General features: G+C 42.7%; 1 protein-coding gene and 1 long non-coding RNA gene across 5 annotated transcripts in view; one reads left to right on the forward strand and one right to left on the reverse strand.

The window, feature by feature from the left end:
* HUS1 (HUS1 checkpoint clamp component) overlaps positions 1 to 15,682 on the reverse strand; it is a 113,058-nt gene that overhangs the window by 50,079 nt on the left and 47,297 nt on the right. The gene's annotated exons all lie outside the window — the stretch shown is intronic.
* LOC143782207 (uncharacterized) lies at positions 2,035 to 5,182 on the forward strand. Its single transcript, XR_013216892.1, has 4 exons — positions 2,035 to 2,339; positions 3,991 to 4,043; positions 4,199 to 4,346; positions 4,431 to 5,182. It is a non-coding gene; the product is annotated as an uncharacterized LOC143782207 (long non-coding RNA).

Consider the following 15,682-nt stretch of genomic DNA (forward strand, 5'->3'; position numbering starts at 1 on the left):
CCCTGCATGTCAGATCGCTGATCTGACACAGTGCTCTGCAAAGTGTCAGATCAGCGATCTGACTCTATAACATGATGCCCTTCCCCGGGGCAATGTTCTAAAGTAAGAAAAAAAGTATATATTCACATGTGTAAAAAAAAAAATTCCTAAATAAAGAAAAAAAATATATAGTTCCCATAAATACATTCCTTTATCTAAATAAAAAAATAACAAAACAATAAAAGTACACATTTAGTATCGCCGCATCCGTAACGACCCGACATAAAACTGTGCCACTAGTTAACCCCTTCAGTAAACACTGTAAAAAAAATAAAAAAAAACGAGGCAAAAGACAATCCTTTATTATTTTATCGCCGAACAAAAAGTTGAATAGCACGCGATCAAAAAGACAGATGTAAATAATCATGGTACCGCTGAAAACGTCATCTTGTCCCGCAAAAAACGAGCTGCTATACAGCGTCATCAGTGAAAAAATAAAAAAGTTATAGTCCTCAGAATAAAGCGATGCACAAATAATTATTTTTTCTATAAAATAGTTTTTAGGCTATGTGCACACGATGCAGATTTGCTGCGGATCCGCAGCGGATTTTTCTGAGCAGAAACGTTGCAGATCTGCACTGTGATGTACAGTATAATGTTAATCTATGTAAAAAAAAAAAAAAAAAAGATGTGCACATGGTGCAAAAAAATCCAAGCAGAAACGCAGCGGATTTAAAAGAAGTGCATGTCACTTCTTTTGTGCGGAACTGCAGCATTTCTGCACCCACAGACTTCCATTTTGTGTGTCAAATCCGCAGAAAAACTGCAGATGTAAAAACCATCTGCAGATTATCTGCGGATTTGGGTGTCAAAAACGCTGCAGGAGGAAGTGATGTCAGTGATGTGGAGGAAGTGTGTGGGCGGAGTGTAGCGAAAATGGAGTCGTACCGTCAAATGGGGATCGATGTGAGGCGTATGGTTGAAATGGTATGTAGTGTCTGTCTGTCTGTGTGTCTGTCTGTGTATCTGTGTGTCGGTAGTGACTCATTGTAGTCATTCGTCGGATGGGACTACTTCTCCCATCGAAATGTGATGATGGGAGAGTTGTCCCATCGTCAGGCAACTGACTACAATGGGTTAAAAACACAAACACACATAAAACATACATTACATACAACATATAACATGTAGTACATACTCACCACATACGTCCCCGAAGGCCACCATCCACGATCATCCTGTCCCCCCCCCCCAAAAAAAAAAATCTTCTCCATCGTAATCCATATATATCGCTTGTCCCACGACGTCCTCCGGTGATACACTGCAGTAGTTAATCGCTCCTGCAGTGTATCAGAGCTTCCCGTTCTTTTCCTGGAGTTAAATGAACTCCGGGAGCTCACTTTACGGCAATTGGACTGCTGTGAAATTTTCTCATGCAGCAGTGTCGTAAAGTGTGAGTCCCGGAGCTCATTGAACTCCGGTAAACTCTTGCGCATGTGCAGACACACTGCAGGAGCTTTTGCTCCTGTCATTGTGTTTGGGAAGCCGTGGAGAGCAGTCACATCTCCTGGTGTGGCTGTTCTCCATGACAGATCGTCGTGGGACAATCGATATTAATGGACTACGTCGGAAAAGACAAGAACAGATTGTGATTGGTAAGTATGGTAAAACTTGGAACATTAAAATACTTTTTACTGTGTCTTTTTTTTTTTGTGTTCAGTAATTTGGGGTTAATAATGGATAGGCGTCTTATAGATGCCTCTCCATTATTAACCGGGGTTAACGTCACCTTACAATGTCAAGGTGACGTTAACCCCTTATTACCCCATATCCCACCGCTACTCGGGAGTGGGAAGAGAGAGGCTAAGCGCCAGATTTGGCGCATCTTAGAGATGCGCCATTTCTGGGGAGGCTGCGGGCTGGTAGTTGTAGCCGGGGGGGCCAATATCCATGGCCCCTCTCTAGGCTATAAACCGGGGTTAACGTCACCTTACTCTGGCAATAGTTATTAAAACATTTCTGAACGCTACCAGGCAGTGGGAAGAGAGGGACTAGGCCGGGATTACATATGTGTTAAACACAGTAAATTCTTGCTTGTTAATGCCTGCCATTGCTGCTGTTAAAGTCATGATTGTAGCCTGCGGCTGCAGAGCAATACCTGGAGCTGCAAAATACGCTCAAAAGTGCGTTAGCCAAGGACAGGTATTAACATGCATGACTTGGCCGTGTTTTTCGAATGTGTCATCCCGGCCAAGGGCCATGTTAGGCTTCTTTCTATCGTTTCTATCTCCGTTGCCTCCACCCAACGGACACTGATTTAATGCACACCAAACAACAGATCCAGAATTGAGCGGCACCAGGTAATGTGGATAATCTTCACAGGCTGTGACTATAGAGGACAGATTTTTCCAAAGACTTCTAACACAAAGCTCTATTCTTGCATGTACGGGAGGTGCTCTTCATATAACAAGAAAATAGAAATCCACATAATGCAAAGTTTAAACAGATGCGGCACTCACCCGAATGTTGCAGAAATCAGTGTCTTTTATTCGCTTTATGTGGCATTAGACATTTGCGGAGAGGCAGCAGGAGACAGAGAGGGGTGCGGTGAGAAGAAAATGGACGACGGCAGTTTCACGCGGATGCGCTTCTACGGGTCCAGGACTGATTTCTGCAACATTCGGGTGAGTGCCGCATCTGTTTAAACTTTGCATTATGTGGACACTGATTTAATGCCCGATCCTGCTCACAACAGATTCAACGGATGGCCATCTGTCACAATCCGTCGCTAATACAAGTCTATGACATAAAACAGGATCCTGGAAATCTTTTTTGGTTATGATTCCGGGGGTTTCCTAAACCATGCTACATCTTTGGGTTAATATCTGCCCTACACTCTCTCTATGGGTCTACATATGTATTTATAATATATATAAATATATATATATATATATATATATATATATATATATATATATATCTCTATATATATCTATATATATATATATAATATACTAGATGGTGGCCTGATTCTAATGCATCGGGTATTCTAGAATGTGCATGTCCACGTAGTATATTGCCCAGTGACGTAGTATACAGCACAGAGCCACCTTATATATTGCACAGCGATGTGTCACAGGTTAAAAAATAAACATATACTCACCTTCCGAGGGGCCCCTTGTAGTTCTGTCGCCTGTGTTCGGTTCAGGCAGCAGCTTCCGGTCCGAGGGTGTGATGACGTCGCGGTCACATGACCGTGACGTCACGGCAGGTCCTTCTCGCGCAGGGCCTGCGATGATGTCGCGGTCACATGAGTGTGACGTCACGGGAGGTCCTTCTCGCGCAGGGCCTGCGATGATGTCGCGGTCACATGGCTTGCATGAACCGGTCACTGGAGCGTCGGAAAGGCGGCGGAAGGTGAGTATATAATGATTTGGTTTTTTTTAAATTATTATTAACATTAGATGTTTTTACTATTGAGGCTGCATAGGTAGACTCAATAGTAAAAACTTGGTCACACAGGGTTAATAGCGGCGGTAACGGAGTGAGTTAACCGCAGCATAACGCGGTCCGTTACCGCTGGCATTAACCCTGTGTGAGCGGTGACTGCGGGGAGTATGGAGCGGGCGCCGGGCAGTGACTGCAGGGGAGTAGGGAGGGACTAATCCGACTGTGCCCGTCGCTGATTGGTCGCGGCAGCCATGACAGGCAGCTGGCGAGACCAATCAGCGAATGAATATCCGTGACAGAAGTTGCCGACAGAAAGACGTAAGTACCCCTTAGACAATTATATATATATATATATATATATATATATATATATATATATATATATATATATATATATATATATATATATATATATATATATAGATATGTTATATATTTATATATAAAACATATCGGTGTGTCTACAATTACTAATTTTTTTTTTTTAGATTATTCCTTTTTTTAATGTCTAACTATTACATCTGAGGAAGGTTTTTAATTACATTTTGTTATCCATTATAGATAAGGGACATGCCCGCCATATGGGATCCGGACGATGAGGCATATAAAGACAAGTATGCACGTGAAAATTGCTGGACGAGGATTTTACGTGACCTCTATCCGCATTATGACGGCTACAGCTGTAGCCTGCAGCTGCAAATTAGTATTTTTTTTCAGAAATAATAATTTTTCAAGGGAATGTAATGATCATATTATTTTATTGTTTTAGATAAAGAGGTCAAACAGCGGTGGCGCTCAGTGCGAGACCGCTTCCAAAAAATTCAGACCAACCGGTCCAAAAGCGGGTCTACCCCGGTCAAAGGGAGCTTCAGCTTGTATGAGGACCTAAGTTTCTTGCTCACCAGGACTTTGAGGAGGTGATTTGTTAAAACTAAAGTGAATGCAGTAATGATGAATATAATTTATTGTATAAAACTTAAAAATTCCTTTTTTTTTCACAGCACTGAAGGGAACATTCCAGCTCCTGAACCCGTAGAGGACTCAACACCAGAAACAGCAGAGTCAGCAGATGACGCATCTGCTTTGGGCTCACCAGGCTCTATCCCTGTTGTCGCAGGCACTTCGGGAATATGTTCCGGTTCAACATCTTCGGCTGACCAAAGTGATGTGCCAAGAACCCAAGGAACCTCTGTCGTTCCGTTGCCAATAACCGTCCCACCCCCCAAAAAAAAATTCAACAAAAATCAGAAGATAAAACCTCAAAAAGGGACAATGAGACCATTGATCTTCTAAACAAATCGGCCAAAGAGGATTATCTGGATCTTTTTGGGTCTACTATAGCAAACAAGGCACGGTTATTGGCACCGGAAAGACTGAGCAAATTTTATGAGCTCTGTCCATGCCCTTTTGGATGCGTTCGAGGATCCTGCAACAATTGCCCCTCTACTGGACATTTGTAACAGGTATCACACATAGTGTGAGACCTCCACCACCAACACCGCCACAGCCACTGCAACATGACCAACGGTATCACCGGCCTACTAGCCAGTACTACTCTGATACCAACTCCGACCACTTTGGATTTGGCCCGGAGTATACTATGTTACATTAGTTAAAATGTTGACAGTCATAATGCTGTTCCATAATATTCTGTCACACTATTTTTGAATGCCCATACCCGACAAGTTTTTTCTGAAAATCAACTCGTGCTATAATTGAGATTTAGTTTAAAAATAATTAATAAAAGAATGAAGTTTAACTAAGCAATGACTACTTTTTTCATACCTTTTTTTTAATGATTTATAACTAATTTGAATTTTCACCATCCCATAGCGTATATCTTCTATAATAACATAAGGGGTATATGATTTGGCTTTTATTAATCACAAATTTTGTTATTATTTACTAAACTCCCTAAAATTTGCCTTTTCTTATTTTTAAAATAACATTTCTTTGACCTATAGAATATACGATGAAAAAAATATCTTTCTAGGTCTACAACTAATGATTGGGCCCTGATGAAGCCACTATGGTAACCCTCCGTTCCCGGGACAGCACACACACGACAATTGGCCCTCAGCATTACATAATCTCTTTTTCCCATCACTCATAATTTATACTAAAAAGAAAAAAAAGTATAATTTTAAATAAAGCGAAAAATAGTAAGATTATTAATTATTTTTAATAAGTGAAAAGATAATACAAATGTTTGACGAAAAAAAGTGTAAAAATGTTTCTTGGTCTTCAGTGTAGTTTTCAGTCTTCGGTTTAGTTTTCGTCCATCTTCTGCTGGTCTGGCTGCACATCACTGACACAGGAGTATTGCCAGTGCACGGCACCTTCTGGATTCATAAAGTAATCAGTGAAGGTTTCTCTCACACACACACCGGCGCTGGATGGTCTTCCCAGACCCACGTTGACCACTGGATTAAATACAGGCTTGCTGGTGCTCCACATCTATGTCAGTGCTGTAGTCACAAGCATAGTTGTGGAGCACACAGCAAGCCTTAATCACAGTGTCAACGGTGTCAATATCCAGCTGAATGGGTGTATGAAAGATCCTCCACTGACTGCTCAGGATCCCAAAGGTGCATTCCACGTATCTTCGTGCACGACTCAGCCGATAATTAAAAATCCTCCGTCGGGCATCCAGTCCCCTTCGTGGGTATGGGCGCAGCAGGTTGGTCATTAAAGCAAAGGCCTCAACCGATACCATCACAAAGGGTACTGGATGTGTGGAACCTGGCAAAGGTCTTGGGGCTGGGAGCGTTCCGCCATCTTGAAGAATTTGTATCTGTGACGTTCACAACACCCGAGAATCCCCGATACTACCATAGGCACCAACGTCAATGACAACAAATTTGTAATGGGCATCAGCCACCGCCATCAGGACCACTGAAAAATACTTCTTATAATTAAAGAAGTGTGATCTTGAACGTGGTGGCTGCTGAACCCTTACATGTTTACCATCAACTGCACCTATGCAGTTTGGGAAATTGGCCACAGACTGAAAGCCTGCTGCAACTTGCAGCCAAGTCTCCTCGGTTGGGGAAGGCATCACTATGGGCTTCAACTTCTGCCAGATGACGGTACATGTGCACCTCACAATTTGAGAGATGGTAGATTTACCAACTCTAAATTGGAGGTGTAGGAATGTATAGCTCTCTCCTGTGGCCAGAAATCTGCAAGGAAAAGAAAAGATTATTAGTAATGTCACCCTCAAGTTAAAGGAAACCTGTCAGCAGTTAGGGCCGCTATGTCACCGCCTTTCTGTTTTTTCAAGAACATCTTCCAATGCTGCCAATAACTCCCCAGTCAAACTTCCCCAGTCAATGTAACAATGCAGTAGATAGGTCGGTTTTCAACAAGTTCTATAGCGGCAAAAACTACTGACAGGTTTGTTTCACATGTCACAATACTAACAGTAAGAACTAATTGACCAGTGATATCTGTGTACAGGTGTAATTGTGTCAGACATTAGTAACACATGGATGGCCACCATGGAATAAGAAAAGCGCTGGTCACCAGCAGCACGTGATAAAGAGTTCGTGTGCTGAGCCAGGGAGAATAACGCGATCCTCTATATCACCTTCCACTGGTGAACAGCACTTTCCTTTCGTGGTGGCCATCCATGTGTGTATGTGTTTGTGTACCATGCGCCCGGAAAATGTATATAAAAAAAAAAATAATAATTTACATAAAACCAAACTGACCTTTGCGTACACCCAAACATTGGACCGGGATCACACATACGCGAGATACGGCCGAGTCTCACAGGTGAAATCACTCCTCTTGCGCCTGGACACCGGAGCGGAGCGTGCACCCGCATAGCAACACATGGAGCTGCACGCTCCACTCAAGAGTGCCAGCGCCAGAGGTGGGATTTCACTGGCGAGACTCAGACATATATCGCGTATGTGTGATCCCAGCCGAGGACCAGTGTTTCAACGCGTCCGCTGCCCATAGTTAAGTCCAAGGGAGGAGGTGCTGTAGTTCTGGTAGCGCTATCGCACTTTAAAATTGCAGGACCCGACGTACGAAAAAGGGTTCCCTTGAACATTTATTCGCTATGACGGTCCACCAAATACCGACGCATCCAGTGCATGACATATGGAACGTGTGTCCATACGTCGCGATGCGTCAGTAATACAAGTCTATGATGAAAAAACGCATCCTGCAGGCAACTTTGCAGGATGCGTTTTTTCCACAGAACGAGGCATTGCAACGCTTGCCAAAAGTCGGAAATGTGAAAGTAGTCTTACCTGCAATCTTTGCTGATTCAGATACTCCAGTAAAACCCCAAGCATCTGGAGGCGTTGTGGCCTGCGTATCCGGACAGTAGTTTTCACATGCTGTTCAGTATGCGGTGGGCTACGTTCTTCCCTGCGTTGATCACTACCATTAGCACTCATGGTGAGACCTGTCAGAAAGTGCTTATATGGCTTTCCAAAATGGAGATTGAGAAGAGGTTGGACTAGGAAATGACATCACGTAATTTTTATTTTTTTTTATAAACTTTGTCTCTTTATTTAGCTTACAAAAACGCTGACAAATCCGCATGAAAAAACGCATAAAAACCGCACAAAAACTGCACTGAAAAATCCGCACTAAAAACGCATAAAAACCGCATTAAAACCGCATAAAAACCGCAGGAATTGTCAGCTGCGTTTTCTGCCAGAAGATGCAGATTTTGTGCAGAAAATTCTGCACCAAATCTGCATGGTGTGCACACAGCCTTATCGTATAAAAGTGCCAAACCATAAAAAAATAATCTAAATGAGGTATCGCTGTAATCGTACTGACCTGAAGAATAAAACTGCTTTATCCATTTTACCAAACGCGGAACGGTATAAACGCCCCCCCCCACCCAAAAAAAAAATAAATTCATGAATAGCTGTTTTTTGGTCATACTGCCTCACAAAAATCGGAATAAAAAGCGATCAAGAAATGTCACGTGCCCGAAAATGTTACCAATAAACACGTCAACTTGTCCCGCAAAAAACAAGACCTGACATGACTCTGCGGACCAAAGTATGGAAAAATTATAGCTCTCAAAATGTGGCAAAGCAAAAAAATATTTTTTGCAATAAAAAGCGTCTTTTAGTGTGTGACAGCTGCCCATCATAAAAATCCGTTGACGTTTTTATTGGTACCATTTTCGTGCACGTGACATTTTTTGATCACTTTTTATTCCGATTTTTGTGAGGCAGAATGGCCAAAAAACAGCTATTCATGAATTTCTTTTTTTTGGGGGGGAGTTTATACCGTTCCACGTTTGGTAAAATGGATAAACCAGTTTTATTCTTCGGGTCAGTACGATTACAGCGATACCTCATTTATATCATTTTTTAATGTTTTGGCGCTTTTATACGATAAAAACTATGTTATATAAAAAATTAATATTTTTGCATCTCTTTATTCTGAGGACTATAAGTTTTTTGCTTTTTCGCTGATAACACTGTATGGCAGCTGTTTTTTTTTGCGGGACAAGATGACGTTTTCAGCGGTACCATGGTTATTTATATCCGTCTTTTTGATCGCGTGTTATTCCACTTTTTGTTCGGCGGTATAATAAAGCCTTTTTTTTTTACGGTGTTCACTGAAGGGGTTAAAGGGACTCTGTCACCTGAATTTGGAGGGAACAATTTTCAGCCATAGAGGCGGGGTTTTCGGCTGTTTGATTCACCCTTTCCTTACCCGCTGGCTGCATGCTGGCTGCAATATTGGATTGAAGTTCATACTCTGTCCTCCATAGTACATGCCTGCGCAAGGCAAGATTGCCAGCCAGCGGCTAAGGAAAGGGTGAATCAAACAGCTGAAAACCCCGCCTCTATGGCTGAAAATTGTTCCCTCCAAATTCAGGTGACAGAGTCCCTTTAACTAGTGGGACAGTTTTATAGATCGGGTCATTACAGACGCGGCGATACTAAATATGTGTACTTTTATAGTTTTTTTAATATAGATGAAAAAAAATTATTTATTGGAACTATATATATATATATATATATATATATATATATATATATATATATATATATATATATTTATTTACTTAGGATTTTTTTTTTTTTTTTTACACACGATATATATATATATTTTTTTTTTACTTTGTCCCGGGGTGGGACATCAAGTTATAGTGTCGCATCACTGATCTGACACTTTGCACAGCACTGTGTCAGATCAGCGATCTGACAGGCAGTGCTGCAGGCGCTTGCAAGCCACCTCCCTGCAGGACCCGGTAGGAAACCCGCAGCCATTTTGGATCGGCGGCCTCAGGGAGGAGGAAGGAGGAGACGCTCAGAACAACACGATCCCATTGCGCTATTCCGAGGGTCTCAGGGAAGCACGCAGGGAGCCCCCTCACTGCACGATGCTTTCCTATGCCGCCAGAACGCTGCAATCATGCTTGATCGCAGTGTTCCAGGTGTTAATGTGCCGGGAGCGGTCCGTGACTGCTCCTGGCACGTAGTGCCAGATGTCAGCTGTAATAATCAGCTGACACCCGGCGGCGATAGGCCGCGCTCCCCCCGTGAGAAACGACGGCTGAGGGTTGATGTTTATATTCTGGGAAGGATACAAAAGCCATAAATGTTCCCAGTCTGTTACTATCAGCTCACAGCCGTTTGCTTAGCCTTTACTGGCTACTTTATGCAAGAGAATGGTCAGTTATAATATTAGTTAACAGCCATGATGGCTCTAGCAGTCATCTTGTGCAAAGTTAGAAACCAACTAATTCTAAAGGTACCTTCACACTGAACAACGATAACGATAGCGATCCGTGACGTTGCAGCGTCCTGGATAGCGATATCGTTGTGTTTGACACGCAGCAGCGATCAGGATCCTGCTGTGACATCGTTGGTCGGAGCTAGAAGGCCAGCACCTTATTACTGACAAAGACTTGAACAGTCTATAATTTTAAGGATAGGTTAATTTTAACATTGAAAGATAGAATATCAAAAATAAAATCCAGAAAATCCAGATTGTATAAATTATATAAATTTATTTGCATTTTTGCGGTGAGAAATAAGTATTTGATCCCCTACCAATCATTAATAGTTCTGGCTCCTACAGACCAGATAGACGCTCCTAATCAACCTGCATTAAAGACAGCTGTCCTTTATAAAAGACTCATGTCCACAGACTCAATCAGTCAGATTCTAAAATCTACAACATCGGAAAAACCAAAGAGCTGTATAAGGATGTCAGGGACAAGATCATAGACCTGCACAAGGCTGGAATGGGCTACAAAACCATAAGTCAGACAGTAAGACCCTGGGTGAGAACGAGACAACTGTTGGTGCAATAGTAAGAAAATATAATTACCCTTACCGGTAATTGGGTTTCTAAGACCCTCCACGACAGCACACAGGAGGTTGACTCCCCATCCTTATTAGGGATAGGAAACAAGAGGTATAAATAGACCTCCCCTTCACTCAATCCCCAGTGTTTTTGAAGGACCACACAGATTGAATGCTTGAGTTTTTTATTTACACTAAGGAATCCAGTGAACATCACTTATTAGGGGGAGGAAATTACCCGTGCAGTCGTGGAGGGTCTTAGAAACCCAATTACCGGTAAGTGTAATTTTATTTTCTCTAATCCCCTCCACAACAGCACACAGGAGAAATACCAAAGAATAATGGTTAGGGAGGGACAACAGCCTGCCGGACTTTCCTGCCAAAAGCTAGATCTCTTATAGACATTAAATCTAATCTGTAGTGTTTAGTGATGGTATGGACCGAGGACTAGGTAGCCGCTCTGCAAATCTGCTCAATGGACGCATTGGTCCTTTCTGCCCAGGAGACAGCAACAGCTGAATGGGCTTTTAGTGATTCAGGAGGAGATAGGTCCTGATTTCTATAAGTGTCCATGATCGCTTTCTTGATCCAGTTTGCCAGGGAGCTCTTGGAGGCTTTCTTTCCCTTATTTGGTCCACCATACTGGACAAAAAGATTCTGATATTTCCTTCAAGGTTTTGTTTGGTTCAGGTAGAATAGAACCGTTCGTCGTACATCCACAGAATGAAATCCTTCTTCTCTCTTGTATTGTCACAGAAGGAGGGCAAAATTATTTCTTCGGACCTGTGGAAGTCAAATGTCATTTTTGGTAAAAAGGAAGGGTCTAGGAGAGTATTATTCTGTTGTCCAGAATTCTTAAATAAGGCTCCCTATCGGATAGGGCCAGAATCTCACCCACTCTTCTGGCTGTTGTAATGGCTACAAGTAGTGCTGCTTTCCAGGACAGTCGGTCTATCTGGATCTGGTCCACAGGGTCGAACGGTGGAATAGTTAGACCTTTCAGTACTATATTCAAGTCCCAAGATGGAACTATGTTGGATTTTCTTGGATGGATTCTGGAGGCAGCTGACATGAATCTCCTTATCCATCGATGGTCTGCCAGGTTCTGGTAGAAGTGGGAGCTCAGGGCCGTCACCTGGACCTTCAAGGTACTTGGTTTTAGTCCTTTGGATAAGCCATCCTGTAGAAAGTCTAGGATATTCGCCATGTTAAGGTGAAAGGGATCTATGGGGGTGGATCCATACCACACCGAGAAGGTCTTCCATACCTTGGAATAGATAGCATTTGTGACCTGTTTTCTACTTTTTTGTAAAGTGGATATGATGGCATCTGAAAGGCCTCTGGCTCTCAGGATTGTGGTTTCAGAAGCTAGGCTGCCAAGCATAGACTGTGGGGAGCCGGGTGAGAAATGGTACTTTGACGTAGGTCGTGGTCCAGTGGTAGGTTCTTGACCCTGTCGGTTCTGATCTTCTGCAGAGTCCTTGGTAACAATGGAATTGGAGGGAATGCATAGGCTAGCCTGAAGTTCCACGGCTGAGTGAAGGCATCCAAGCTTGATTGGGTTTCGTTTGGACCTATGGAGAAGTAACTCTTTGTTTTGGCATTTTCTCGGCTTGCGAACAGATCCACCTCCTGGAGACCCCATTTTTTGGTTATATCCTGGAATACTCTCATATTGAGGCTTCATTCCCCTGGGTCTACATCTGTCCTGCTCAGAAAATCAGCTTCGATGTTGTTGGATCCTTTTAGGTGGAGAGCCGATAAAGACAAGAGGTGATATTCTGCCTAACAGAAAATTCTTGCTGAGACCTGCTGCAGACTCTCGAATTTTGTGCTACCCTGATGACGTATATAAGCAATGGTAGCCATGTTACTGGAGTAAACTCAGACATGAGTTCCCTGGATTATTGGCTTTGCTGCTTTCAAGGCTTCTTCTACTGCTCTCAATTATCTAAAATTGGGGGACTGGTCGTTCATCTTTTTGGGCCAGATTCCCTGAAAGACTCCTTGAGATGTCACAGCTCCCCAACCGCGTTTGCTGGTGTCTGTTGTAACTGACGACATTGGATATTGAATCCAAGGTATACCTTTTGCCAGATTTTCTCGGCTGAGCCACCAGTTGAGGGATAGCTTTACGTGATGAGGAAGAGATTCTTGTACCGAGTATCTCTGGGGTTCTGTTCCAGCAGGAGAGGATAAACATCCGGAGTATCCTTCAGTGATCTTGGGCCTAGGGAATTGCCTGAATACATGATGTCATTGAGCTAAGTACCAATATTGCAAATCTTAGGGTCACTGTCTTCTGGGTTTTTAGGGTGCGATCCCTTGATCTTACGCATAATTGTTTGGAGACCGAAAGAAAGGATATCTGTTTTTGGGAATCTAGGAGGATTGACCATGCACACAATGTCATATAGTATAATTCACAATGCATAAGCCATGGTATAAAAGAAGTCCTATTGGCTGAATGCCGATAAATACCTGGCACACTGCGGTGGAGCAACCTGTCAGAATGCCTATGCTGCAAGATTAATCCCAGTTAGAGACAATGACCATACAGCTGCTTTTTATTAACCTTTATTGGACTTTGTATTTAAGGATACTTGGTTCAACATACCTTTAGCCCCTGACGAAGCCACCTAGCGGTGGCGATACGCGTCGGGCATCTCCACGGGCTCCCCCACTCCTGGGTTCTCTATGCTGCGAGCAGTGCATTGGTCTGTATTATTAGTCCTGTGCCTGATGGGTATATTTTCCCTGCCAATGGCTCAAACTTTTACCGTCTGCCATTAACTTTTTTGGTACCAGCTCACACATTTCAGTGCATGGTCATTGTCTCTAACAGGGGGATTAATCTTGCAGCATAGGCATTCTGACAGGTTGCTCCACCGCAGTGTGCCAGGTATTTATCGGCATTCAGCCAATAGGACTTCTTTTATACCATGGCTTATGCATTGTGAATTATACTATATGACATTGTGTGCATGGTCATTACCACGTGCATAGGCTGTATTATAATTTGGTGTTACTTGTCATGTTTGCAGTCAATAGCCTGGGATGGGAGTGCTCTTAAGCTTTATTGTAAGCTATGTTCTGGGTTCATTTTGTGTCATGTTGTATGACCTTTAATTGTTTTTATCATGTATGTTGGTCTTGTATTTAATAAAGATTACTATTGTAATTGTATCTATTTTGGTGATCCCCAGTTTATGGTCTACAGCTTGCTTTCTGGTTTTTGTAGTGTTCATGTTCTTGTACTGACCCTGGGTGTATCCCTATATATTGAGTATTTGTTTGTTGTGCCCTCCCACAACACATTTGCTTATTTATTTGTCTCTAAGGAGGTTGCTGATGCTTCCCATGACTTCCTCAATAGGCCGTCCATCGTGCGGTCAAGTGGATCTTTAAGTTGAGAGGAATCTTCAAAGGGTAGTGGTTTTCTTGGCTAGACTAGCTACCTGGACTTCCACTTTAGGGATTTCAGTCCAGCATTTCGAGACGTCCTCATCTAGGGGAAAGCAATCATTCATTTCACCTGGAATGTTCAGCTTCCTTTCTGGGAATTCCCATTCATCCAGGATTAAGTTTTGGACGTTGTCATGGATAGGAAAGACCATCTGCCTCTTTGACTTTAGACCACCGAATAATGCATCTTGGATTGAGCAGGATGGTTTCTCCTCTTCAACCCCCATTGTATTCCTGACTGCAAGTAGGAGCTCCTCCATATCCTCTGAAGAAAATAATATTTTTTTATTATCCTCTGTATAACTCGGTGAAAGTTCACCTTACTCCATGCATTCTTCAGGGCCTGACGATTCAGCTTCTGAGTCAGAGATATCCTCAGGAGCGTATTTCCTCTTTTTGGAAACTAAGGGGCCCCCTGTAAAGGACTGGGAGAAGGTAGTCAAGGATGACTATCTCCTGTCGCACCATTCCCCTCACTTCATCCATCAGGGATGGTTGTTTGTTGTGTATCCGCTTTTTGGGCTCCCCTGGTGGTTGCTGGTGGTACTGGTGACTTGTTTGCACTTTGCTGCTTCTGTTCACCTGCTTCCATCAGCGTTTGGGAGTTTCCTATTTAGCCTTGCTCTCCAGTCATTTCCTTGCCGGTCATCATTGTAACCAGAGCCTTCGGTTGCATGTTCCTGCTACTAGTCTGCTGATCAGCTAAGTGGACTTTGTCCTTTTGTTTTGTATCTTTAGTCCAGTTTGCAGTTTTTGTAATTCCCTGTAGCTGGAAGCTCTTGCGGGCTGAAGTTGACACAGGAGTCTTAAAGTAATTTCAGGATGGTTTTTTGAAAGGGTTTTCAGTTGACCGTGAAGTCCTCTTTTGTATCTTTCTGCTATCTAGTAAGTGGACCTCTCTTTGCTAAATCTACTTTCATACTGTGTATGTCTTTTCCTCTTATTTCACCGTTATTACATGTGGGGGGCTGCTATCATCTTTTGGGGTATTTCCCTAGAGGTAAGCCAGGTCTGTTTCTTCCTCTACCAGGCTTAGTTAGTCCTCCGGCTGGCGCGTGGCATTTAGGAAGCTGTAGGTATGCTCCCTGGCTACTATTAGTTGTGTGGTAGATTTAGCTTACGGTCAACTCGAGTTTCCATCACCCGAGAGCTCGTTCGTTATTTATATGTTTCTTACGTTCCCTTGCCATTGGGAACCATGACAGTATGACCGGCCATGTGTTTAACTTATTGGCAGAAGAAAGGAGAGAAAAAGGAAGTCTGTAAATTTTTTTTTTTTTTCTTTTTCCCTATGCTTGCTCCATAGTTGGATCTGTTGTATTTCAGCTCTAATTACTGCCTTTGCCTTTCTCTCCTTATAATCCTTGAATGGCTCTGAGCTCACCTGTTTAAAGATGGATCCTCAGAGTTTGGCTGCAGGTTTAAATAATCTTGCTACGAAGGTTCAAAATTTACAATATTTTGTTATGCATACTCCTATTTCTGAACCT

This window comes from Ranitomeya variabilis, chromosome 6 (genome assembly GCF_051348905.1).
Source record: "Ranitomeya variabilis isolate aRanVar5 chromosome 6, aRanVar5.hap1, whole genome shotgun sequence".
Taxonomy (NCBI): domain Eukaryota; kingdom Metazoa; phylum Chordata; class Amphibia; order Anura; family Dendrobatidae; genus Ranitomeya; species Ranitomeya variabilis.